The sequence below is a fragment of the Pipra filicauda genome, unplaced genomic scaffold (genome assembly GCF_003945595.2).
Source record: "Pipra filicauda isolate LSUMZ 115617 unplaced genomic scaffold, ASM394559v2 scaffold3_size10097308_pilon, whole genome shotgun sequence".
In the NCBI taxonomy this organism is placed as follows: domain Eukaryota; kingdom Metazoa; phylum Chordata; class Aves; order Passeriformes; family Pipridae; genus Pipra; species Pipra filicauda.
In genome coordinates, this window is record NW_024104532.1 from 7,130,329 (window position 1) to 7,158,226 (window position 27,898).

A 27,898-nucleotide genomic window follows, 5' to 3' on the forward strand; every position below is an offset into this window, starting at 1 on the left:
ACATCTGTGTGTAGTCCAGAATAATCTGTCCAAAAATTATGGTATGTAGGCATTTCTTGTAAAGTGTTTTTTAATTAGTATAGAAATATTGCCATGAAGTTAAGTGTCAGAATTAACCTTTTGACTTAAGTGGCCAATTTTCTTATGCTTTCTATTTCACAGACTAGGTATGTGCTCACAGACACTTCCAGGGCTAAAAGGAGAAGTGTGAGAGCCAGAGAATGCTGTGAATCTTCTCAGTGTATCAGTTTCCAAAACACCTGCATTAATCAGGGTTGAGTGGATCGGTGTGAAAATGGCTGAACTGCTCAGTTTTTCCATTTTATGTTATTAATACAGAAAAGGTGTTCAGGGAGGAAAGAAAAGCCAGAATATCTTTTGAATTGTTGATCAAATTTTTGTTATTGACAAAAAGTCAACAGAATCTGAGAAGTAAAACGTATTAACTTTGCAAAAAGCAGGGTTGCCTATTTGAGAAGGAACACAGAGTTTTCTCGAGGCATTTTTTTCTGTTTATGAAAGATAGTGTAAAACTTTGTGATATTAAGCCTTTCATACACAAGCCAAGAAAACTAATCAGATGGTTCGAAAGTGTGTGATCAACTTCACCTGATCTCTCAAAAATCTCAAGATGCTGCATCTTAAACAGATACATTTATAGGACTGTCTAGTTTGCTAAATGTCAAATAAATAAGGAAGCCTGTGTGCAAAAACTTGCTTCACTGGCTTACCAGTGGCTTAATTTGGGCTAATTTACTCGGCTGAGGAACAAGCTGAATTAATCTTTGTGGATTTTCCGTGCATTCAGTGTTAACATAGTTCAGCTGCTCCCAGAGCCTGAAATTGCTCCTTCAAAGCTATTTTATGTCGGTGATCAGAGAATTTCCACAAACAGAAATGTGAGAGTTTTACATTATGTCTTTTTCAAATAAACATTAACTGCTCTGTTTACAAAATAGGCTTTGTTTGTTTTTATCAACTTTTAAATAAAGTCTGTCAAAAAACCATGTGAGACTACTGGTCTGGGACTCATAACTGTGAGAAGTACTGGGATTTAGCAGTGGAGAACTGGTGTTTCTTAGACCTTTAAGAGCTTTATTTCACCATCAGGTTTGAAGGGGCATAGATATTTATTTTTCTAACAAGGAGAAAAGAGTAAAATTTCACAATAATAACTATTTATTAGTGAAATAAATGTGGAGAAATCCATACAGCATGAATCTCTTTGAAACAAGGCACAAGTGGAAAGCTGTTGTCTCAACTCAAAAAACACACTAGTGTTGCTTCCATAAAAAAATCCATCTTTGATTTTAGAATTTGTTCTAATTAAGTGTTAAATGGCACCTCAGTTTTGATTTGTTCTGTTGACTACAGTATGGACAGAGCAATAAACAGAAAGTCCTTTCCCTTCCTGTACAAACTTTAGTTCATTTCAGAGTAAAGGAAATGTAGACTTCATTTAATTTTAATAAGAAATAAAAGAGCAATAAATACATTATTGCTGAAGCTGAGAAATAGGGTAGGCAATTAGAATCATAGAATAATTTAGGTTGGAAATGGCCTCAGGAGTTCATCTTGTCCAACTCTCACTCAGAGGAGGCCTAACCCCCCAAAGGGGTGCACAGGGCTTTGCTTGGGTGCTGCTGGGACAGGTTACCTGACTTACATCTTTCATTCTCACCTGGGAGTTGAGAGAGATTAAGAGCACCTGCTAAATTTCACCTGTAAATCAGAAAAAAATTATTTTATGTGAGCCATTTACTAGGTACGTCTACTGGCAATCAAAAACTAAAATAGTTTTGGACAATAAAAATATGTTCAACACATATTCAAAATCCAAGTACCCTTTGTCAAATTTAGTATTTGCTGAGTTTGTTTTTTTTTTTGCCTTGTCTATTGGCCTCTCCAGTGAGTTTTGCTTTTAGGATATGTGGGGATTAATCCAGCATATCTCTCTAGCTTTGCCCTCTGTGATTTCACAGGATAAACTTAGAATTAATTCCTCATACTCTTTCTGATGGAAGAGATAAGTCTTTAGATAAAATGTTATTTCAGTTGCTGTCTTATCCGGATGTTTGAGCTGCCAGTTAAATTGTAAATTAAAGGCTCAAAACTCTGGATTATGGACTCCAGCTTCATTATTAATGAAAAAATATGCCCTTTTCACAGTTTGTCATTTTTATGCCTTCCAACAGACTCTCAAAAAACGTGGTGAATCTTTTCCACTGTCCTGCTTAAACAAAACGAAGATACAGTGATACAGTTCTCCCTTTGGAGGACGAAGCTTCTACCATAAATAATTGATTTGTTCTTATTCTGTCCACTTGAATGGCCAGCCTATGGAAATGTGAAGTTACTTCCGTGAGGCGCTTCTTGCCTTGGAATAAAGAAAAGCCTGAATCAGACTTCCCTCATTATACTATTCTGCAAAGTTTGTGTCCCAAATTTTAATGTGGCAGGAACTTCTCCATTGTCATTAACCTTTGACTACAGCCTGGCAGTTTTGCCACTTCCACTGACTCATTTTCCCACTCACACAGTGAGGATTTTTCTCAGTCATCACGTCATACTTTTACATTAAGTCAATTAAATTATTAAACAACCACTGACTATACAATGTCAAAACTACCTATTTTATTGGGCCTTCCTATAAGGACAGCCATCCTTTATACAATACTTACAGTTCTGATATATGTCAAATCATTGTGCAGTTAGTTACATTTTAGATATTAAGAGGAAAGTCTCCAAGAGAAGTGACTTATATGTGAGATCCATTAGTTAGGTATTTGTTGGTTCAAATACAAGCTTTAGCTCTTTTAGTGGTGTTATTATTTCTGGTGGTGAAAAAGCTTATGGATGTTGAAAAATATGTATTGAAATGAAAAGAAAAAAAACAACAAACTAATATTCTGCAGTTTTCAGTCCTTCTTACTTCGTCCTGTTTCATTTAACCTTACTCATACCATGGCGTATGTACAAATGCAGATAAAAAAGAAAAATCAGTGTATACTACTAAAGATTTTCACAGACATTATAGCCATAAAATACCAAGCCTCAATTAGAAAATAAGAGTATCCAAGAGAGGTAACAGATGCTCTGAGGTACTGCAGCATGCATGTTGTCATTAGAGAGTACCAGGACACTGCATATTAAGATAAAGCAGTTGTTTCACAGTCGGTGTATGAATGTGCATGGGACTGGGAGCACATGCACACATGCAGATGTAGACCCGTGATATAGTCACCAAACTTAACAACTATGGTGACTTGTTTGAAAGTCCATCTGATAATATTTATCAGCTTGATGGGTTTTCTGCTTGGTATAAGCATAACTGGTAGGCAGACCAGTTCAGTATTCAGCCAAAAAAGTGGGAATTTTAGCAATTTAGTGATATGTGTATACCTGCTTTTTTTATCCCTTTCCAAATGGTTAGTTCTTCAACCTCTGTTCCAGTTTCTCCTTAAAAGCAGTGCTCCCCTGAGGCAGAATGCATGCCAGCCTTCTCTGATGGGCCAAAGCTTTCTCCCCTTGACTCACTCAAGTTGGATAGTTGGACTATCATGTCAGCTCGCAGCCTTCAGCCTCTGAAATTAGCACTGCTACGTGCTGCCTAGATACTGTGGGGCATCCCACAGGCCTTTGCATTTTTTATGTACTTTGTATGTTAACTGACCTTGCAGGTCTCTCTTGTGTTGTCACCATTTGCTTGAAGAGGGAAGCATATGGGAGGTAGATTCACTTAAAGGTTGGGGCTGTATTTAGTGAAGTGTTTTAGGACACTTTGGAATCAAAAGCATTATAAGTATGTACATTATTAATGTCAGCATAAGTACTCTGTAATAGTGTACATGGCATATTGGTGAATGTAACATGAACTTCATTATTAGTAAAGAGCTGTGAAAATTTAAGACAGGATAAAACCAAAAAGAAAACAGCCCTCATCTAACAGACATACCCTTTTACAAACTTTCTCTGTTTTCTGTTGCACAGCACATAACCACCTTGGGCCAGAGGGACCGTGGTGAGAAAGACTGGAGATCCTTTATTCATTGTACAGGGCAAGAGGAGACAGAGGTGTTGCCTCCTGTGAGCACAAAATGAGTGTGCTGAAAGCGATTGCAGAAATGCATCTTGGAAATGAGGCTGCTCTGAGAAACAGCCCAGAGTAAACAAAACATACGAGGAGCACTTTAATAGTTTATCTTTGTTACAAAGTAGTAAGAGTTCTTATATGGTCAGGAAACCTATTCTTAACTATTACAAGTTCAGTGTCTCTTTTAATTACCCTCCATTTTAAAGGCTATCAAAAACATTTATCCACGTTCCAAAAGCTCCAAAGCATTCTGGAGCTTTAAAAGTGGTCTTTTAAATATTGGTTGTTTATTTTAGAGGGTTTTCATCTTCAGTACTCAGAAGTAACCAGTAGTATATGTTATACCCATCTAAAGTAGAAGGATAAATTATTCTGTTGGTGTTAGCCACAAATTTATGGGAGCCAAAGCTTTACTGTGGACACTTGTTGAATATATATCCAGTTGTTCAGTAATTGCTGCCAGGGTGGATCCCCTCAGACACTTCTGTAGATTCCAGCCCTCAGGTTTTGTTCCTCACTGGTGTCTCTCTTTCCCCCAGTTTTAATAAAACACTGTCTCCAGCTGTCAAGTTACCCATGCAGCTGAATTCATGTGCTTTGCAAACTCTTCAGGTTCTTTTGACTTGTGTTGATCAGTATTTCCTTCTTCTGGCAGATGCTTAAATGGTAACTGTGGTAGGCTACCATACTTATCACTTGCATACTAATCCTTCCTTAAATTTTATTTCTTTGTATCAAATGCAGAAACATGGACTCAGGGAGGAAAATTTTTTTTTTTTGTTGTGGCATCACACCTCTGGATAATCAGCCACTCTGATGTGATGCATCCCTTTGACTGTCATAGCTTATAAATCTGCATAAAAAGATTCTGAGAGAGGATTTTTTTTTTAATTCCATGGGTTAATTTCAGATGGAGTCCAAATTCTGTTCCGGATTAAGATTATCTTTTTAATATCACTTCTGTTTAGAAGTCATTTATTCAATGTTCTTAGAATTAAAACCAGATACTCTGATCAAAAGATGAAGTGCTAGTGAGAAGGCATGTTGACTTTGTTGACTTTTTTTTCATTACTCTGCTCATTAGATTTTGAGTGTCCTCAAAAATAAAACCTTTCCAGATAAGAACAACTTGAGTCAATAGCAGGAACCTTTACAAGACACAGCAAGCAGTGTCCACGCTGGTTTGGGGATTTTCTTTGTTCATTTTGAGATTTTATGTTATGTACAGCAGACAGCAGCTTTCAACATCTTTTTGTCATATCGGTTTTCTGGTTTTGTTCCAGTAGCTGCAATGTACACAACAAGGGGGATGTCTTATTTATTACATTCACAACCAAGATAGAAGGGAACTTTGTGATCAGTATGCATCTAACAGTGAGGTGCCTTGGGTTTGTTACCAGAGGTCTTTGTCAAAGGTGCTCTTTTTCTTTTAAAGTAAAAATAGGTAGGATAACTAAATAAAATGGCAGTGTGCATCCCTAGGGGAAGTGTGAGTTGCTTCAGAATGAACAAAACTAATACACTTAAGAACAAATCATGAAAATTCTAATTTCTGTTCTATTAAAATTGCTGCATTGTGACCAGAAAGAAAAGAATGATTTAGGTAGGATTGAAAAAGCTGATTAATTAATCCTTTCTGTTGTTATTGTAGAAAATGCAAGCCTGTTCATTAGAAATTCAAACTTTGATCACAGGTACCTGTCCTTTCATCTGGAAAATGCAGTCTGTAAGATTGTCATGTGGGATTCTGTTCACATTGTTGATGTGTTACTCCCTTATTAATCACTGACTTGTCCAACTAGTTTATTCAGTCCAAGGTGATTGAATGGGAGAGAGTAACTGCTTGTCATTGTACTAAAGGTAACTGTCTAGTTTTTAAAGACTTATTAGATGGGGGCTTATGTGTCTTACTCCATCAATTATTTAGTTTCTTAAAAGGCTTTGGCTTCATAGTACCCCATTTTGTTTTATTCTGAGGATCAACTTGAGAGGTGATACCATTAATTCACATATAGTATCAAATGACTGACATACCTTTGCTGGCAAAAAAAAAACAAAAGAAGTAGAGACTCAAACATAAGTATCTGAATTCAGAAGTTAACTGAAATAAAGAATAAGAACCTCATTTTTGGTATGCCTGTTTAGGGAATGTATCACAGTAAAGCCTGTTTCTGGGAGTGCTTTTATGCAACATACAATGCTATGGAAGAGGTTTGAGCAAGAAAATATGAAATCTCAGCTTTTGTGTATTCACCCCCATCTATTCTTTCCCCCTCCCCAAGTCACCTTTTTTTTCCCATAATAACGTTGTTCTATACAAATATCATTGTTTATCTGTGGTGAGTTTTCCACTGTCTCTATAAACTGATGCAAGTAAACAAAAGTACTACAGGAAGAATCACAAGTCGTTGGGAAAGGAGTTTAAAAAAGCAACACCTGTATGTAACAGAACTAGGAAATACCACGCCAGGAGCCATACTGGGCACCTCCTTCACCTTTTTAATTGAATTAAGAGTTGTGTTGTGATCCCACTGCCATGCTATAAACATGGGTTTGGTAGAGCTGCTGGACAAATGAGAGGAAGAAGTTCCCAGAACAGGAGTGCCCTTTCATGTTCTAAGTCTTCTCAAGGAGGAGACAGATACTTGCTGCCCCAAGTAATTGGAAATGTGACTCTGCTTGATTAACTATGCTGGAGAAAGCTGTAAAGAAAATTCATTTTAAAAAAAGCCACACTGAATAGAACAGCTGCATAAGGAAGGAGAAAACCCAACTGTGGCACTCAAATTCAATTAATAATATGATACAAATTATTTCCCACACCCTGTAGGCAGCCACCTTGATGCTTACAGTTTATTTGGATCCATTTCAACCATAGAGCTGACAGATTATTTTTCCTCTTCTAGAATGTTTTCCCAAATGGGCAGTAGGTAAAACAAACATTGTCATTACAGGCACAGGATCAAAGGTGAGCTCCCAGCCCTGTGCCAGTCCAGCACTCCTGTCCCCTCCTTTTCAAGAGCTCAAGGGTCCTATGCAGCACTGGCAGGCTTATAAGGCACTGATGCATGTTTTATTCCTCTGTTACTTAGAGAAAACCATAACAACTATGTACATGAAGGGAGAAATAGACCTTTAAATAAGCTTTCAGAGAGATCTGTTGCCCTCTTGTTTAAATGTGAAGTTTAAAAAAACCCGTGACAATTGTTATCTGTGTCCCATTGTATACACTTCAAATTCTCCTAAATATTCCTTGATGCTGGTTGTGCAGATCTGTAAAAAGTGTCTTTGCTGTTAGTCTGAAAATATTTTTGTTTCTCTAGAGAAAATGTGGGTGAAAAATATAGTGATCATTTAATCTAAAGTAAATATTAAGCCCTTTACTTCAAAGGGCAGTGATAAGCAATTTCTGTTTTAATTTTAGCATTAGAAAATTAAAACTTGTATTTCAAGAATAACATTACTTTAGAATGAACTTTGGGCAAAATCAATTTAATGACTTCTAATGACTGTAAAAGGTTTTGGACCAGGCCTGAAGAAGATAAATTATGAACCTACCTTCTTCTTCTCTCTCCAGGAACTCAGGAGATCTTATCATGAGAATGTAAATCTCAAAGGAACAGCTTGCTGCTGCATTTATTTATCACCTCCCAAAGTTCATTGTAGTTCTTGGGGGAATCAGTTTAATTACAACAGTAAATACTGTTCTAAATTTTTTCACTCCGTGATGAAAAAGTATACAGCCATAATTACAGTCTGTGCATAGCATGCTTTGTCTCTGATTTACTTGTTTGCCAAAAAGCCATTTTCATGTGCTAATATTGCAGCAGTGGCAGTGTCACATGGCCCACTTCAACAGCGAGTGTTCCCACATAGCTGGAGTCAGGGCAGAGCATGCATTTTAAATAAACTCTGCCATATTTGTAACAAGGAAAAAAATATGAAATCTAGATAACAAGAACCAGGTTTTCAGATGTCACCCACCTGCACTGGTGAGGACTCACTATCTCTGTCCTTCTCTGTTTTATTACCCAGAGGCAGAAGGAATGGGTGGAGAGAAGGGATGTAAGATATGACTTGTCCAGTCCCTGCCTCTTTAAAGTAGTCTGAAGGTTTCCCCCCCTCCTTCACTGAACACCTTTCCTTGTGAAAAACAAAAGCTCCTCTTTAGTTTTTCTTCTTCTTTTTCTTGCAGTGCCATGTGCTTGCAGGGATGGCTTAAGCACTCAGCTGGAAGGGTTTGAACCCGGTCATTCAGGAGTGTGGGGAAAGGCAACAGAGTTTTGGGGGGGATGCATGATGGGTGGCTCTTGGTAGGAAGAGGGCTATGAGTCATATTTTTTAAAACATGAGATTGCAGGAGAGATGGGCAGCCTGCTTTTATTCTTACTTTAATAACATCAGGGACAACTTACTCTTCACCCTTAATTGAAGTCTCCCTTTCTGCAGGAGTTCGAAAGAACTTACCAGGCTGGTGTGAATAAATGATTGCCTAACTGTCAAATAGCACAGACCACCTTGATTTTGTTGCTGCCAGGTCATCCAAAAGTGCCAGTGCTCTATAAAAGAATCAATCCTGTGAAAGCACTGGATGTCTGTTAATAGATTTTTTTTCTCTCTCAAACGGGATTGGTTTTCCGTTGGTATAAGAGGAGCTTCCTCGTGGATCTCCAGCTGTCATACTGATAAAATTAAAGCTGCACTAATTCACAGGAAGGAAAGGAAATATAGCAGCATATGAAGATGAAGGTTTTTCAAATTAAAGCTTAGATCCAATCATCTTATGAACCAAACCATTCTCTTAAGCAGTAGCCCTTAAACTGACCTTTACATGCAGGAGGAAATCTTGGCACCATCCCATCAAATCTCTGATGTGTCTCACAGAGAGAGGCAAGGGAAGACTTTTTTCCTTAATGGGTTGTAAGGGTTATTTAACCTGCTGCTCCATATAGAATGTATTATTTAACAAATATTTATGTGAATATATTTTGGTCCTTTAGTTGAGATGTGAATTAAATTCAGTGTTGGGTAAACACTTGGAAAGTTTCTTGGTGTGGGGTTTTTAAGTGTCCCACTGACAGCAGGTCTGTAGTTACAGTGCCCAATATATGACACAAATTATTGTGCTCTGCTGATCATTGTTGGAAACACTTCATGGAAATAAGTCAGTTAAATTTATTTTATTTTGGTTGTGAAAGACTTCATTTTCATCAGGAAATACAGAAGTATATATCTTCTATAGGAAAGAAAAAGTGGAACAAATACCAATTCTTTGTGTTACATTTGCATCATCCTTTCTGAAAAATACATTGGCAAGTTTGGAAAACCACTAAATTAAATCCCATTTCAAGACAAATATGTTGAAAAATTCAAGTATATTTATATGGAAGTCCTTGAATATAAGTGTTGTAAATATTTTGCATGTATAGATTGAACTGATTAAGCATTTTAGATTTGCAGAAATATTTAATTCAGTGTCTCAACATGTAGGGCTAAAAGCATGAGTTACTTAGAATCAGATTTTGGCAGAGAGGAGTAACATCTTTTAGTGTATGTACTGTATCATTAATTTTGAATTAAACATTTTTGGTTTAAGATTTTTATTCAAAATTTTCCAATTAAATTTTTAAAACGTGTCTCCTTCTTTGCTTAAGATCGATGTGATTTTTTGCTGGTAAGTCCTAAAACAGTGAAAGAAATGATGTCAAAGTTTCAGCCACTATTTTTAACATGGCAACCAAAATAAGACTTTATTTTATATATATTTTTTTTTAAATTGGCTCTGGATCAGAACATTTCATTTGAAAGTATTCGAAAAATGAATCTAATTAATGCCCATATATTGTAAGCCGTAGATCTAGATATCTATAATTACATATTTTTTCCTTTTTCTGATTTCAATCAAGGTACAGGCAGTTGCAGGAGGATGTGATGATTATCATGTTACTTATGCTCAAATGAGGGGCAGGACTTTCCATGGTCCCTTGAGAGATCTTGATCTCATTTTTCTGCTGCATAGAATTCCTGTTTTACTGCATGAGCAATTCTGAGATTCGTGGAGTCAATAGATCTCTGCTACCCCAGGATATTCAGATCAACTTTCCCCCTTGGTTAATCCCTTAGGCGGAGAACATGTCACTTCCAGCCTCCAGTGAGACAGACTGCTTTCTAATCAAGCTGTGTGCATCAGGCTGAGCTCTACAGCCTTAGACTTGGAATTAAAAATGAGGGTGACAGAGCACGGGTGTGTTTTAGGGAGTTTAAGAACCATACATTGATATGTTCTTAAGATAAATGAAAGAATCACGCCTCTGATTTTGATTTTATCACCTGAGGGCACCAAATGTCACCAAGAGTCTACAGCAGAAGCCCTGTTTTCAAGTACCTTGCAGGCTATGAGGAAATAATTTCATATAACATAATTAGAGGCTGATCTTGACATATGCAAGTTCAGATTCAATTTCTGGTGCATGCACCCAGTTCATACATCCTAAATAAATACTTTTCTATCGTTTGATACTTTCTGATTACCTAGAAATGCTGTCCTTTTTTTTCCCCATCATCCTCTCCCCCAGTAAATGGCCTTAGGGCATGTTACTGCAGACTATCATTCAGGAGAAGGAGTTCAGGAAGGTGTAAACACTGGTTGGTTGCTCTTCTGCTGTATCTTATTTGTTTATTGACAAATTTAGTCTCCAGGCAGGTCAGTGAAGCTCTACTCAGATCATTAATTTTGAAAAGAATGAGAATGATCATGTTTTAATAAGAGATGTGTTAATTGCAGACTCTGGTAAATAACTATTTACAAAATCTCCTCCGTGTGTTTTCACCACATCAGGAATTAATGTCAGGTGAGGACTTTTGTGTGTGAACTGCTTGGCTCATGATTGACACATGATTGAGGGATTGAGTCAGAGAGATGGAAACAGCTCAGGAGTTATTGTCTATGTGGGGAAGCGTGTTAAAAATAAATAACAATATGAGTGCTTGTAAAGAACAGGGACCTGGTTTTCTCTTCCTGCCTAAATTTGCAATCCTGCACTGAGCTTAGCTGTATTTAGCAGCCTGAGAATTGGAATTAATGAGCAGTGCTGAACTCTTGCAGGTGAATCCTCCATGTCTGCTATGACTCTGCAGAGCTCTTAATTATGAGAGCTTTTGGGCTGGGGATTTTGTTTTGGTTTTGGTTTTTTGGTAATGCCACCAAACAACTTCAAGTTCTTTGAAAATGAAGATTCCTACACCCAAAGAACAGAGGTGTAATCTTTCAGCTTGCCATTTCTTTGCTAACTATTATTTTGATGTTGGTATTTAAGGTCATCAAGCATCTTCAGTGAAACAAATGAGACAGAATGAAAGATGTTTTATACCAGTTTTTTCTGCTCCCCCAAGCAAAGGCAAATGGGAAGGCAGATGGAAGTTGTAAAGAAAGCAGGTTTAAGGGTTGTGTGGAGGCTATTTACAGGAATATACAGGGAGACCAGCTTTTTGTTCTCTCTAACTGAGGTATGTGAAAGTCAAGGCTGTGACTAAGGCTGCACAGTGAGCTACAGCAAGAATAGCTTGTTGAAGTTGATTTTCCTGGGTTTGTTGCTCGCTCCCATTTTTATCACCGTGGTATCGTAATTTTTCTCAAAGGTTGGGTATGAGAACATAATGTTCTGTGTGGAGTAATTAGGGTGCTCATATAACACAAGCAAACATGCCTCACAGCCAGAAACCTCTCCTTGAGAAATTACTTAGGGGGAATTTGCTTCCAGAGCCTTATTGAATAGCTCAGTGCAACAGAGGAGAGATTCCCTATCCCACACTGAAGGCTGTTATTGTTTCTCAACCATAGTGAGCAAGTGAAGGACTACAGCCTTTAAAAGGAGATTTACTTCACTTTGCACTTCAAAACTTAAGCCAAGATCTGCTGAGTAAAGATTAAGCCGTATAAATTGGAGTGGTTGGATTTTGTGAGAAATGATTTCCATGGTTTCACTTTACTTTGCATTGGAAGATGTGCAATTAGAAGCACTAAAAGCTAATAAAGAGGTGGTTGGAAATAACATATATGATTCCTGTTTTCACACAATGGGAGGATAGAATGTTCTATTTCCAGCTCTGACAAATAATTCTCATTACTATCTCGCTGCTTTTCAGCTATATTATTTTACAGTGTTTGTATCTAGTCCATCTAAATCTTCCCACATTCATAACAAAAGCCTTATACAATTTCATTTTTAAACTTCTAAGTACAAGATATCAGGGGTAAAGTCTGTAGTTAAAAGAAAAAAAAAAATCTATCCTGCAAGTCTATCTTTGGGAGCTCTCAGTTCATGTGCTGGGTCCCCGTCTCACATTTTCTGTGCACACTCTTTTACAGCCAGGAGCCACTTGTGTGTTTATGTTGCTTAAGACTTGCCCAGAGAAAGGCTCTTGTGACCTCTCTGTGAGGAGCACGAGGAGCTCTGTTGTTTGCAGAAGACTTTTGAAACTGAGCCGTGCAGTCAGAGCATTGCCTGCCTTTGTCCTGAGATTCCAGTCAACTTTAGCTGAGGTATAAAGACAGTTGTCAGAGGAATATTTGCAGAACATGCATTTAAGCCTTCCACTCTAGGAAAAGGTTCCTGCTGTTGCCAAAGGAATGTACTGCTGGCATAACCAGGACTAAACTGAAGGAAATGGGACAGACATCTGAACTGGATCTCCCACTACAATCTCAGGTTAGCTGAGAGTGGGATGCCCTCTGCATATATGAAATTCTGCAGAGCAGAAGCAGTAGCAGTAACTGAGAACTCAGACAAATAAACACTGTTATTTCTTCTTCCATTTTTTAAGATCATCAAGATTATATTGACCCAGCTAAGTAGTTGAAAATCACATATAATTATATCGTTGTCTCTGCTGGATTTGCTTTCAAATTAATTCTACTCAATGTTGTGGTAAATTAATTTTGGAAAGTCATTAGAAGCATTAAAGTACTCCCATTGTAAATCAGTTTGTTTCTGCTATATGAGCCAAAACCACAGAATAAATATAAAAAAGTAAATGTGAAGACATTAGTAACAGTAGCTGAAGGGTTAATAAGCTTTTAATTGAGTCACTACTTGACCAGGCAAATTATAACCCCATTCAGTGTGTGCCTTTTACACAAGTTTTCCATGATTTCTCTCCTAAGGTAATAGGCCTAGCAGCTATCTGGCTGCTGCTCCTGCTATGCTTCGGCAGCTGTCATTTTGACATATTTTCTGCTTTCTTTAGAAGAGAGAGGTTGATTGAATGTGAGAAAAGTGGAACTTTGACAGGCTGTCAGAATCCCTTGCAGCACAAACCTACCTGCCAGCTAACTTGTATCAGGTTTATTTCAAAGAAGGTTTCTAGCACACAAACTTCTATTACTAGCCCAAGAAGGGCTTAAATAGGTAGCTTCCATTTTGTCAGAAATCTAAATTACATAATTTTCACTTCATATTGGTTTAAATTTCAGGAATTCCAGGTATCTCAGAGAAAGCGAAAGCATGGTCCTTTTCCCCTGTCCATATGCAAACACATGCTCTTCTTTACATTCTTTCATTATTCTTGTTGTAATCAGTTATTTGTCCTAAATAATGAACAGCCTTCTGAAATTCTGAAGTCGGTTCATGAATTGGTCAGGAATAAACATGCTGTAAATGATTGTTCCGTAATAAGGGATCAAGCTGGGAGGAGATGCAGCTGTTAGTCCTAATGGAATCAAGCTGTTCTAATTAATAGCAGAAACTCTTCCCATGACACAGTCACCTATTGCCTCACGGCCTCAGTCCCAGCCATCCTGTCGGGGCAATCCCCGCAGAGGCAGGGCCTGTACTGGTGTCCTAAAGGCACCTAGGTAAGGGTGTGGAAAGTCCCTCTGAGTGCTCGAAGGTATACATTTGTATTCCTGAGATCTTCATGTGCCTGTAGCAGCCTCTGCCCCCTCGGCTCTGGCCTGAGTCACAGCCTGCAGGCGATGCCAGTGAGGGCTGGTGGCCTTGGAAAGATTCAGCGTGTTCTCGGTGTCCTGTGATTATCCATTCCTGCAGGTGTGACAAGGCCACTGCTCTAACAGGGTTAAATTAGTCTTGGGAAGCATTCACACAGTGTCTTCTCTGCAGGGGCTTTTCATTTCTTTGGCCTGGAGTTTTCCGATAGCTGCGTCTCCATCTAAATCAATAAATGCCTGTGGAAGCCACTCACTCAATTCACAGCTGAGTGGTCTTTATGAGAGCCAAAAGTAAATAGAAATAAAATGATCTAAAAGAAAGGGACTTCTCATCATACTGATCATCCTGAGAAACATGTTTATGTTGTCATTTCCACTTTGCTTTGTGGCTTGCATGGAAATGGTTAGTAACAATGTACAATATTTATTCATCTGCATTGTCAGGTGCCTTTTGAGGCACATCCATAACATTTTATATGTACCAGCTTTGGTATTTGCATTTACCTATGTTTGCTGAATGCAAGTTCTTTTGCCAATGTACATGCACTAATATAGTTTTACTTATGAAAATCTCTTTTACAGTGAATAAATCAAACCTTACATTTCACTCTGGTCCATATGACAATGATCATATACCATCTCCTCTGGAATAGATCTGTACTGTTCCTGTCAAAAAAGTCACAAAACTTTGATTGAAGTCTGTGTCTAGCTAGAGTCTCAGCCTAAATCAGTGCTACCTACAAAGTCTCTGTCCCTCCTAAGGATTTAAGAAGGTTTATGAAACTATTTAAAACTAAATAATAACAGAATGGTGTAAAAGACAAAGATTAGTGCAACTTAACTGACTGAGAAACAAAGTGAATTATGTGCCTGAGAGATAAACTGAGCATAGAGGTGAAAGTAAAAACACACACACTGCACCTCCCACCCCCCAACCTTTTGAATCCAATGTTTTTACAGTATGATTATCCAAATTATTCCTCACCAAAACACTCAGACTTCCAAAAATGAGCACATATTATGCAGCCCTGCCAGACACTATTAGTCAAACAGGTACAGCAATGAAAACTTTTTCTCAAGACACTTTGGAATGATTTCAGCAAGTCATCTCACCTGCCTTACTGCTTATTTATCCACAGTCTTTACAACTGTACATAGTAATCAGTCACAAATTAAAACACTTGGATTATTCGAACTGTGATTAGCCAGGTAATCACTGGAAGACCAGAAATAACTTAGAAGTCCACTGTGTACTGGGATTCTTTTTCATGCAGACAAAAGAGTGGAAAATTCTGAAGACTGGTAGACAATTACGTGGTTTCATTGCCTGAAAGGGACAGTTCAGGAGCAAATTCATTGTAGGAACTGAGATATCTGATTTCATCTGGAGTGGAGAGAGCTTGGCGAAAATGTAGTCAGAGAGCTAAGTTCTAGAAGTTATTTGATACCTTTAAAAGCAGAGTATAGCATTGGAAAGCAAGCTAGAAGTCCTGACTAGAACTCCAGTCCAGTTTCTCCATCTGAAAGAAGGAACGTAATGGATTAATTGTTAATGGTTATTGTTCACAAAGAATCCATTAGATTTAGAAGTTCATAGATTCTGATACTTTAGCCCACTTCAACATTTCAAATAGTGCTGCTCTACAAAGCTTAAATTAGAAAAATTAATAACTAAATTAATCCATATTTTACCTTTCCATATGAAAGATTTTTCCTTCTTAGAGATACATGTTCAAGTGACATGTAAAAAGCCGGTTCTAGAAATAGATTTCCATAAGAATTTGTTTTCTCTCATATTTCTGTGCTTATTTGGCTACTCTTTCATCATTTGTACTTCTAAAATTTAAGAGCTGGGCATGTAAAAACCAGATATAAATTCTTGAATGACTGTACAGTGTACAAGATTTGCACATGAATCTATCTGTATGCAGACAGAAAGCCACGTGCTATTCTGTGTAGAATATTAAAGGCAACATGAGGAGTGTGAGAATCTGTGCAGAGTTTGTTTGAATGCTAATAAATCACGGAATCACTTTGTTTTCTGACCACTGGGACTTGACATGTAGGAAATATTCACTACACCACACAGAAGTAGCTCGTGCACAATTTTTTGTTCCGCCTCAAATCATTGACATTTGGGTAAATAGCAGACATGTCCTCAGTGGCAAAGGAAAGGGAGTTTCCAAAGCATGTGCAGCATACTTATCCTTCCATCCTTCAATTTGATGATGATACTACTAATTGCTTAATTTTAATTTTATTACTCTAACAGACATTTCTATCTAAAATTTTCGAGGTTTTAGCTGAAAAGGACAAGTGTTCCTGTGGGTGTGAGCACATGGGGAACTCAAGTTTTTGATTGCCAAATTAATTGAAAGTTAGATTGAGTTACATTGTGTTGAGATTTGTATATTTAGTTATATATTTTAATACATATGTGTATGTATATGTAGAAATACACACATACATATACAAATTTACAAGTGCATATATGCATATATTCAAAATATTTATATACATATGTGCATGTGCAATAATATATACATGTATGTACAAATATAAAGTTTTATTACTTCCTGAAATCATGGACTGTATTCATCCTTTTACCAGAATTTTCCTCTAAGGCACTTTCTGAACTAAATACATTGAGGTAAGGAAGAGGATGGTCCTGCCAGGCAGTGTTTTGAAGTGGAAATGAGAAAGAGCTAATTTTCTTCACAACAGTAGGCACAACCAAAGACCTATCAATATAGTGCAGGAGAGGCAGAGGAGGCAGAAACATGCTTTCATGTGAAATTGAAGTTGTCTGAGAATATCACTGTTGAAATCTTTAACATACTCCTCCTCTGTAAAAAATGAGGAAAAATGACAAGCCTATCTTTTTCTTTTACAGTTCAATGACAAAAATCTTCTTTAAACTGACTTTGCTACAGGGAGGCCATCTTACTTTTGGAACAAAAAATGCTGTTTGTCGTATTGGCCCTCATGGCATGAAAACACACAGACAAACCAGTTCCCCTGGAAAAAGTGCCCATAGTCATTGTGATGCACCATCCCTCTTTCCATGCCAAGGGCCAGCCTTTTAAAGGTAGGTCTGTTATTTCTCAACAGAGCAGAAAAGGATCCACAGAACATGCAAGCTGAAAATGCCGTGAGAACCTTTCAGGAAGTCAGCACACAGAACCTGGGGGCAGGTTCCTGTCAGCTGCTGGTTCCCTGCCCTTTGTGCTCCACCAATTACTAAATTAAATTAGTGCTTTTGAAGAGGGAACACACTGGTCACAGTCCCTCCTTGGCAGCGTTTCAGCAGCACAAGGAGCTGGAAGGCCCTTGTCAAGTGTGAAGCTGAAAAGGTGAAATGGTACATTCCAGCCCAGTTTGTCCTCCGTGGTAATTAAAGAAATTACTTCCCTTTCAGAATTGAAGGGAATAAGATAGAAAGAACATGGATTAAAATGGACATCTTTAGTAACAAATAAACACATTTACATACCTCACTTGTACACACCTATGAGCATCTACTTGATAGTATCTGTATGTTTGCAAAAGGAGATTAATTTGAAAGTATAGAAGAAACACCTTTTATTTTATTTTTTTTTAGCTTTTCCTGTGGAAAAATCATTCTGGTGATGATTCTAATCACATTAATCCTCTTTCACATATTTCATTTGCTCATCCCAAGTGAGGAACGGGTTGAATTCTAAGGCCATCTCAGATCTGACAGTGAGCCACAGCGTAGAGGAAAACAAGCAGCAAAGCCAAGGAAGCACACTTGGCATCCCTCCCCTCACAGGAAAGACTGTATAGTAAACTTGGGCTCTTTTCCCTCGCAGCCAATTTTCACGTTCTGGGCAGAGTTCTCGTGCTGGTGTTGTATTTCGATTTTCCTCCAAAGCATATTTTCTGCTGTTTTAATTCTAATTACATGCATTTTTAGTAAAATACCAAATTGTTAATTTTCTTAATTAGCTTTGATATTTTAGCTTCCACATTGATCTTTCAATCTTCCATGCATATTTTGCTTTGGAAGTGATATAGTTCTATATTGCATATACATAAAACAATGTGTATTTTTTTTCTTTTTTTTGCCTGTTTCATACTTAGACATGAACTTTTCATTTAAACGATGCAAGCCTACTTTTCTTTTTCTTCACTTTTCTTTCCTCTTTAAAGGTTACTAAAGAATAATGATTCTTTCCAGAGCTATTACAGGAATAATTACAATAATGATTGAAATTATGGTTTGTGGTACAATGGTGTGAGTGATACTTGGATGCTGCTCTTCATTCTCCTGGGTCAAGTTATTGTTAATAGTGATATAATACTTCTGACCTATATTCTGAAGAAAATTCTGCAACTATTTTACTGTGAATCTTTACTCCCCATAAGAGGAAACATTTTGCTAACACGGTAGTGTTGTCTGGAACAAAAAAAAAACAAACATAAAAACCCTCAACATACACAATTTTTATGTTTCCCATTACATACAGACACACAAAATTAACAAACACACTTTCTTTAAAGGGAAACACATTTGTATTAAAGAATTAATTTTTGTTAATTTTTACCAGCTCATAGCTCCTGGGCATTTTCTTTCGACTCCCGAAAATGATGTTAGAGCTTACAAAGCCAAGAAGTGCTGCAGATGCAGAAATTAACCTCACATTTTTTCTTACCAATGGAGGATAAATGATCATTTTTTGATTTTTCCTTAGCAAGAAGGCATAATGAAAGGAAAAGATAGAGTTCAGCACAGGAGAAATTGGTGCACTGCAAATATTTTGAGTAAACAAATGACAAGTAAATATATGGCTTTATGGATGCTGTCTTCCTGTTCCTTACCTTGGGTTTTGATAGGTGAGAGGAAAGTAGAGCAATAAGTAATTTATTCTCCAAGGTGAGTCGAATCTTCACAAGGAAAAATTGGTATTGCCACATTTACTTCTGCCTGTTTACAGCTGAGCATCGACCACATTAGATTAATATGCAGTGTATATTTATTGCAAGATATTGGCAAGACTGGAGAGGACCTTTCCATATGAAAAAGATATATCACTGATGATACTGGGTGCTCTTTTTGTTTTTCTTTTGAATAGTAATAAACTAAATCCAGTGAAGAGTTCCAAGTAAACTAAATATAATGTAAAATAAGGAAAAGGTTGTCTTATATTATGAATACCATATTTTGTCCTTATGACAATGTAATTGAATTTAAAGTTTGTGTTCAGTAGCTTTTTAATATTGTTGTCTGTTTTAGCTTGTAACAGCTAAAACTTGGTTTTCTTCCAACAAGATTGGTTCAGATTGTCTCAATTATTAAAACCCATGGATTTTGATATACATGATTCAGGTGATTGATTTGGGTCAAATGGAAAGGTTCCTGGGTGGTTCATAGATGTATACAAATATTATGTTTTCATATAGGTCCCAAATTTGTTATATTGAGTAATCTTGCCATCCTGCAATAAAACTCATAGTTTCTGCCTAAGATCTGCACAGTAAAAACAGTTGTACTTCAAATTAATTTGTGGGAAAGAAGAGTCCACTGCAATTCACTGAGTCATAAATGCATTAAACACTTCCTTAAACACTTCCAATCAAAATATTTCAGTGAAATATTTTAGTATATATACAGCAGTGATATTTAGATACACTACCTTTATTCATTCACCTCAATAAAATAACCACCTTCAGCAATTTTTTCTCATTAAGCATGGCCAGGAAATTTATGAGGAAACAATATATTATTTTTCATTACTTGTGTTAAGCAAATAAAGCAGAACTGATAGATACGTGGTGACCCGTGTTGTCAACTACTATTTGAGTCCTGGGTGGAGGGAAGCACCTTTTGCAGTATATCATTTACTGAGGATTATATAAAAAACAGAAGTGTCACTACCTGAGTTCAGATTAGGAACCTCAACGTGTCAAGTGCCTGATTTTGACAAAACTCATCCTTTGCCCTGCAACCTGCATTTTCACGTGGCTTTATATTATTTTTTCAATCAATAAAACTTGAGAGCAGTGCCTATTTTTTGAGGTCTAAGGTTAAGTCCCACACACTTTTTCCAAACAGAAGTCTACAAAAGGCTCCCTGATAACAGCTATTGATTAGGAACACAGTGCTCTTCTCTCGAGGGAACAAGCGTGCTAACCACCTGCAAGGGCAGGCAGGGAGTTATCCTAAAGGGAAGGGCAACACCTGGAAATGGTGGACACCCAAGAAGAGTAAGTGAGGTAACTTTTCTCTCTTTAGGAACAACAGGAATGGTGTAGGGTTAAAAAAGAGGAAATGAAAGAAAAGGTTGTCGGATTTTATTGTTGTGTCAGTAGTTACTTCAGCTGTAACGGAGCATATGATGGAGTAACAGAGAGAAACAGAGCAGGAAGAGAGTAAATTTAGTTGCAGGTGGAGGGATGGCCTGTGCCTGCCTGGCTGTGTGACTGTGGCTGTGCCCTGGGACACTGGGGCAGGTTGCCAACACTCCCCTTGTTGCTTTGGTCATATAACGGGGTCTCAACTCACAGTGCCACTCTACCAAATGCTGTTAGAGGAATATTTTCCCAATTATCATTGTTTGTCTGTGCTCTTAACTATACTCTTCTTGTCTGATCAAAGACCCCACCAATGCATCAGCTTTTGGGCAATTTTCCCAAAAAGACGTAAGAAAACCAACACTAGGAAGCTCAGGAATAAGTGGCTCTTCCGTAATCACCTCTGTCCCTGTGGCCATGGCTGGAAGACAAAGGATTGCCAGCCACCAATTTCTGTATATTAAGTGTATTGTATACACCATATGTCATTTTTTTACCTTGTTGGAATCTCTGGGAAAAACTGGCAGGATTATGAAATGGAAAAGCAAAGATTACACACACTCTCATACCCTGAATAATCAAATGACTGGGTATGGACTGTGCTTTTAAATTTTCACCATACGAGTCTATTTTACAAAAAGTATACAAGCTAGAGAAAGTGAAGCAGTCCCCAATGACTCATGTACCAAGTATGTTCTTACTGATTTTGTTGGTTTGCCTTTGTAGCAGTAACACTAAACCTAAATTAACTTTAGTAAAAAATTGCTATCTTGTCCTCCTAAATACACTTCTTTTCCAAAAGCTGAAATGAGAAAATGCATGTGGATAGAATAAGAAAAGAACCCTAAGGAGATCTTGACCCTGTAATCTTTGATGATGCAGCCCAGCATGTTAACATTAGACCACTACATCACATCATGCAGAAGTGTGAGTTTAAAGGCCAATGAACTCTACAGATTTTCCCAGTCTTTCACAGCTGCAGAAACACCTGTACTAAATATATTTGGGTTGATGATTCCGTAGCCATCACAGAGTCCTTAAAGACTGACCTGCAGTACCTCAGCTCAGTGGAAATGCAGTGGGAGCAATAATTTTTACTTGTCTTTATGTTGAACAGAGACCTGTGCTGAAGGCTGGACAAGCTTTGAGTTTTGTGACAAATAATTTCAAATGTGCACCACTTCTCTGAGGACAGCATCTCAAAATCTATCTAAAAAGGCTGGGTTCTGTTTCTGCAGGATGGTAAAAGAATGGCGTTGAGTAATTGTAAATGCCTACACAATGCAGTCAAATCAGTATGTTCCTGTTATACCTCTGTTTATCTCTGATTTTTTTTTCTGTAGATGTACAATGACTGTCTTGGCAGCCTTGCAAAATACACCATGTGTGCATGTATGTATGCAAAGCACATGAACACACTCCATTTTTCTCACAAGGATTATTTTAAAATATTTTGCATATTTAATCTCCTCTCTCTTTACAATACAATCAGCAATGTGCTATAAAGACACTTCAGGGAAGGGAAAGTAGATTGTTAATACTGGTGTATCACCTGCCATCTGGACACACTTAACACATGGTGAGATGTAAAGATTCAACCATTTGTGGAATTTGATCCCAGAGCTCACTTTCAATCAGGTAAAGTCATGTCTAGACAGGCACAGATGTTGTATGTACATAATGCAGATCATTTAATTTATGGCTTGCTTATGTTAGAATAATGCTGTATGGGGACTAGTGCAGACCCACAGTGCTCTGGTAGGTGAACTGGTGACATTTGAGTTCAAAGGAGTGTGATCCATGCCAGTGTCCCCAGTGCATGGCAGCACATAAAACAGCTTCATCAAGGTGGTGTATTCCCACTGATTTGGATCACAGGCAAAGAAAGACAACGGAACAGTAATTTTGCTTCTCACCTGCCCATTGTGTGGGTTGTGCTAAAAAATCCGTAGTAGTATCATCAGGCTTCTCTACAAAGTAATATAACAATTCTGGTGATTCTTCTGGCGTATTGCAGACCAGTGTTGATGTTTTATATTCCTTCTGCCTACATTGTGCATTGGAGCCCAGGGACCACACACTTTTTCTTTACTGGCTTTAGCATATGTAGGCCTGAACATGTAAGTGGAATTTTTTCAAATCTAGGAAACTTTAACAGGTAGACAGTGGCAACTGCTGTAAAAATCCCAAAATCTAAGTACATTCTGAAGTCTACTTTACTGGAACACCTTCTTCTATGTACATGAATAGTTACATTTATGGAGGCAGCCATATTCAAGATACTTAAATTACTGTGCAAGTTCACCACATCCTCAAATGTATTTGGGTGGGCTTTTTTCCTATCCAGAAGTACCCAAATTCTTTGTTGTTCTTTCTTTACTCAAAAATTTAACTCTTCTCCCATATTGCCTTTTCAGAGCCATATTCTTGGAATGCCTATCCAGTCAGCAAATACAACCAGTGAAATCCAAACTCTGAGGACACTGCCAGGCCCCCTGACTGTCTCTGTGGAGCTGTCCTTTAGTGACACCTAAGCACATGTGGCTACTGAGCAGTGCACTGGATTAGTTTGTGCAGCAGCTCTCATGCTCTGTGCTGAGCCTCCCTACTGAGCCTGTGTGTTAACTGTGAACACTGTAACAGTCCACTCGTATTTCACATGTGCAGGCACGTACTGGCATGGAAATTGGCACTGGAAAACGGCCATTCTGAACGTGAACTTCGGGATTAGGATTCTGTACAGTGGGGTTACGCCATGAGAGCTGTGTTCGTGTAGTAGCAGAGAAAATGCAGGGAGGAAGCACAGTCTCTCTGCTGGCTGAAGAGGGACGGTAAAAGGAACCTTAAAAGGCTGGCAAAGGTAGACCAGTCTTTCTCCTCTCCATTGGCAGATGGCTCTAAAACATTTCAGTCAGTTATGTCCATGCCCAATCTGGTTTTGTTCTAAGGGAGCTGTATCCTCCAGAGCCCACCATCTGTTCCCCACCCTGCCATACGCACGCTGAGGTAGGAATGTACATCCTCCAGGGAAAGATGGTGGCATCCATTCCCAGAACGGGGCTGCTGCTCACCACAACTGGGGACATTGAAAAATGTGCTAAAAATTCAGTGTTCCCCATCTACACATAGCATCTCTGTTATACATCCTGTACTCAGGGAAGAGAGCTGTCTACTGCTTGGCCATTTCATTGATCCCCAAAGGCTGGATGTTGTCTGGAATATGCCACTCAAAAGTTGACATTTAAAGTGTAAATTTAGCATTTGTCAAAATTTGCAGTCTGTATGTGATATCTTTCCCAGGAATATATTACTCTTACAAAATTTTTACCTATTGCCAAAATACCCTTGGTTACCTCTAACAATAGCAAGCTTATCTTCCTTTCTATTTCTGAAGCTATAGAAGGACCTCATAAGTTTCTGCAAAACAGTAGCAATTGCAGCTCCTTATTTCTCTGTTGAAGATGACATACCTTTTTGTTGCTTTTGTTGCAGATTCTGGCTGGCTTTCATATATTAGAAGCTCTACAAACAAGGTGAGTGGTTTAGAGTTTTGTACCTAACATGTTAAGATGTAGATAAGATCAATGGCAAATGGAACAAGAATTTGAAAGGTGTAATGGGGAAGTAAGTTTCAATATTACTTAGACTGATGCTGGCTGATTGACAGTCAGCCACCAGGAAAAAACATCTTCTCTCAAACTCCTAGAAAATTAATGTATTTGTCCTTTTTCATCCTTGTTTCAGATTTTATGGCTACCCATGCTGTCTTGCCCCACAGGATATTAAATAATAACAGTCTTCAGGCAGCAAAGAGAACTAATTGTCGTTCTTCTTCTACTTCACCACTGCTGCTGTAATTGGAAGTTATCTCCTTATAATTGCATCTGTAGTGAATAGTAATTATAACTCTTATCATTAGCTCTTTTTTTTAATTAGTTTTTTTCCCCTTATAAAATAATATTTTGTACTAGTCCTTGCCTGACTTCCGAACACAAAGATGGTCACTCTATTAGTATTGTGTTTGCTGTGTTGTTAATTGCAAAGGTGGATTCTGCTCAGCTAGCAGGAAACTTGTGACATGAGCAGTAAAATGGAGCAAGGGAACAGCTGGAGAACATGAGCTGTGGATACAAGAGCAGAGCTTTCATTTTAATCCTCCCTTAGACTGTACATGGAGTGCTGAACAGAGAGGCTGAGTCTTACTACTGAATATAGCTTTGAAATTAATTTAGATCAAACTGAATCACTTAACCAAGAAAGCCAGCTTGCCAGCTCTTACTCAAATCAAACAGATATACTTTTTTAAAATCTTTTTTTTTACATAGCTTTTTGGCATATTTAAGAACGAGAGCAAACATTTTATCAATAGGGTATGATCTACACAGAAAAGGCATGGTGAAAAGATTCCTCAGCTCTCCCTAGAGTGTTTTGTCCCTCATCTCTTTTCCAATAGCTCCATTTTGTTGCCAAAATATATTCATTTCATTTTAAAAATATTAATATTCTGGCATTATACTGCATGATACAAGAGAAAGGATAACTGTGAAGTTTTACAAGTCAGAGTTTCTCTTCCCTATATATAATATAAGCACAGGGCTCCTGTGGGCTCACAACCTGAGGAAGTGCTGAGAGCTTTAACAAGTGATAAAACATATTTTGAGAACTAATTTTAAATTTATTTTGAGCTGTATATATTAATTAAAAACTTTATTACTGTATAGTTGTATATTACCAGTATATTTTATAATATTCGTTTGCAGGTCTTAACAACAGCATAAGATTGGGCTTGCAGCATCAAGTTGAGAAAATGTTGGTTATTATTTAAATCATGCTTCTGATCTAATTTTTAAGCTAGAAAGCAGGAGTATCTGAAAATACCTGGTGAAAGGGTCTGCAATGCACAATAAGCTCCATAAGCACATTCCATATAGATTGTGATTGACAATAGTTGCAGAATTTAGTCCCACTGCACTTCCTGCTATATTGTTACTCAGACTAAAGCTTGTATATATGAGCTTTTCATCCTTTGTTTTAACCATCACTTTGACTTTCAGATGTGTTAGAAATCTCCTCTCCTCCTCCTCATTTTTCAGCTTAGACCTCGTATTGGACGCGTTCTTAAGACCTTGAAAATCCTAATTTTCTTCTGACACATATCTTCTCCTAGCTCCAAAATTTGGTACTATAAATCTAGTCAAAACTTCTTTTTATTAGCATGGTCTACTAAATATATATAGAACATGTGTTTGACATTTTCATAGCAAAACACAGACCATGTGTGTAGAAAATTGCATTGTGAGTCAACTTACCTGTTTATTTACTTCTACATTTTTCTTTGAAAAAATAAAAGGATTGGCAGATGCAAAAGTTTAATTAAGAGGAAGCTATTTTGGCTTCCTGTTCATAAAAGAGAAAAACACATAAAAATACAAAACTTCTCTTGTCTTCCTTTGCTTTTTGAAATGGTGTGATTTAACCCTTATGTGAAAACTCTATATCTCCAAAGCCCTATTTATACATCTATAGATATACAGAGAAGTTTCCACTTGTAGGATGAAATCCTTTGTGCCAAGATGCAGCCTGTAGGGGATTTTTAAAAATGAGTTATAAAACTCCAAGGAAAAAGGATTTATAACAGAAATGCTGACACAACCTTAACTAAAGTGGTGCAAAGAGACAAGGATACAATATAATTAAAACAACAGAAGCCCAGAATGTCAGTATCTGAGCAGATCTCCTTGACAAGTTCTCTGCTTTTTAACTTTACGGCTTTAACAGCATCAACTGTTTTTTGTGGGTGGTTTGTTGATTTGTTTTGTGGGGTTTTGTTTGGTTTTTTTTTAAAGGATGTATTAGAAAGAGTTTTATAAAACTGCAGCAGAGGGCAAAACAGCAGTGAAATGATTGAAGATATGCATTTGAATCAGCTTGGTTTATAGGGATTACTTTGGCTATATGAAAATCCATGAAGGTCATAATGACATTTATGTCATTCTAAAACTGATGTGTGCTTTTTTTTTTGTTCCCTTTATACACTGAAGAATAAACAGTTTTAAATGTGCTGTTGAATTAAAAAGTAGTTGTATTCAGCTTTTAGTGCAAAACAAACTTTTAAAGAAATATGTTATCTCTAATCTAAATTCATACCTTTTGGAGCTAAATAACATTTTCAACTAAGCTGCAATTTTGCCAGAATTAAACCCAAATATCTACTTCAGCAAATTAGCTAATGTGTAGTTTTTGCAAGCATACATTTATAGGGGAGCTTTAAGCATTTTTTAAAAAATTTTGAAGACTTTCTATTGCTGTGCTTAGTAACTGAAGTCTGAGAGTCAGAAAATTCATGTATCTTCCAATTTGTCTGTACCATCCACGTGCTTTCTCTTTAAAAGTATGACTTTTTAAAAAGTAATTTGTTATAGGCAGATATAGATCAAAAATTCATAAATATATCGTAAATAAATGCTACATTGTAGTTTTCAATAGGTATTGATTTTTACTAGTCAGACACTTTGTCACAGGAGCTCCAAAATCAAATGAGTTGTATTCCTAAATTACCAAAATAAGAGCACATTCAGTTTTAGCCACCAGAGGCCCCATGGCTTTAGTGTTCTTCATTTAAACTTTTTGTCTCCTCCAGCATTTTTCAACTAGAAACTGAGGGGAGAAAAGAAAGCTGAGACATAGAATTCCAACTCAGAGAACTGTGGGCAACAGTGAGAATACACCACACAGGATATTGAAGGTACCTTATTAACTGAGAGTGTTTCACAGTGTTTTGTCATATGCATTAATTTATGCTTACATGCTCTCCTGACCCTGTCTTACTTCTTAATTCATATAAACAGATTCCTTCTCATTTTTTAAACCATAGCTAGTTCTAATTATTTAATCCTTATTCTTTAAATGGAAATCAAAGTTTCCAGTTCTTACTTAACCAAATGGCCTTTGTTCTGTGTGCCTTTGATCAGCACTGGCCAGTTTTCCAAAAGCAAAAACCCACATGTACACCTTGGCAGAGATAGTAATTGTGATCCATTTCAAATATTACAGTGTCACAAGTTGTATCTGAAAATCCAAAAAATTATAAACTTTTGCATTGTTTTGTAATGTGAAAAAAAATATCCTTTGGTCCTTATCATTTAGAGCTGTACTTATAGATCCAGAGCAATTTTTAACTCCGGCTGGTCATGGCTACCAGAGGAACAAGATGTAGGTAACACAAAATACCAGTTTTGTTACCCTTGCCTGTTTAACTCAAAAGTAAAACTGTGCGTAGGAAACAGCTCCTTTACTGGGGGAGGGAGAGAAAAAAAGAAACTCAAACATGGAAATGACTGAAAACGAAGACAAAGTTAGTGAAGAAAATCATATTGCTCATGCTGTTTGACTTAATGCTAATAAAATAGTTTTGGTGGTTTTCCCAGCAATTAGAAGACTTTTCTAAAATACATTCCTAAATACTTATGTAAAAGAAGCACGCACAGCATGGAATATATTTATGAACCACCTTTTAACTTCAAAGCTTTTTCTTTTTACATAAT

General features: G+C 37.3%; 1 protein-coding gene across 11 annotated transcripts in view; it reads left to right on the forward strand.

Annotated features, from left to right (window-relative positions):
• TENM2 (teneurin transmembrane protein 2) overlaps window positions 1-27,898 on the forward strand; it is a 1,087,321-nt gene that overhangs the window by 49,316 nt on the left and 1,010,107 nt on the right. For all 11 annotated transcript variants that reach the window (XM_039385212.1, XM_039385215.1, XM_039385216.1 and 8 more), the window contains 2 exons: window positions 23,847-23,887; window positions 26,995-27,099. The gene's annotated coding sequence lies outside the window, so the exon portion shown is untranslated. The remainder of the gene's footprint in view (window positions 1-23,846; window positions 23,888-26,994; window positions 27,100-27,898) is intronic.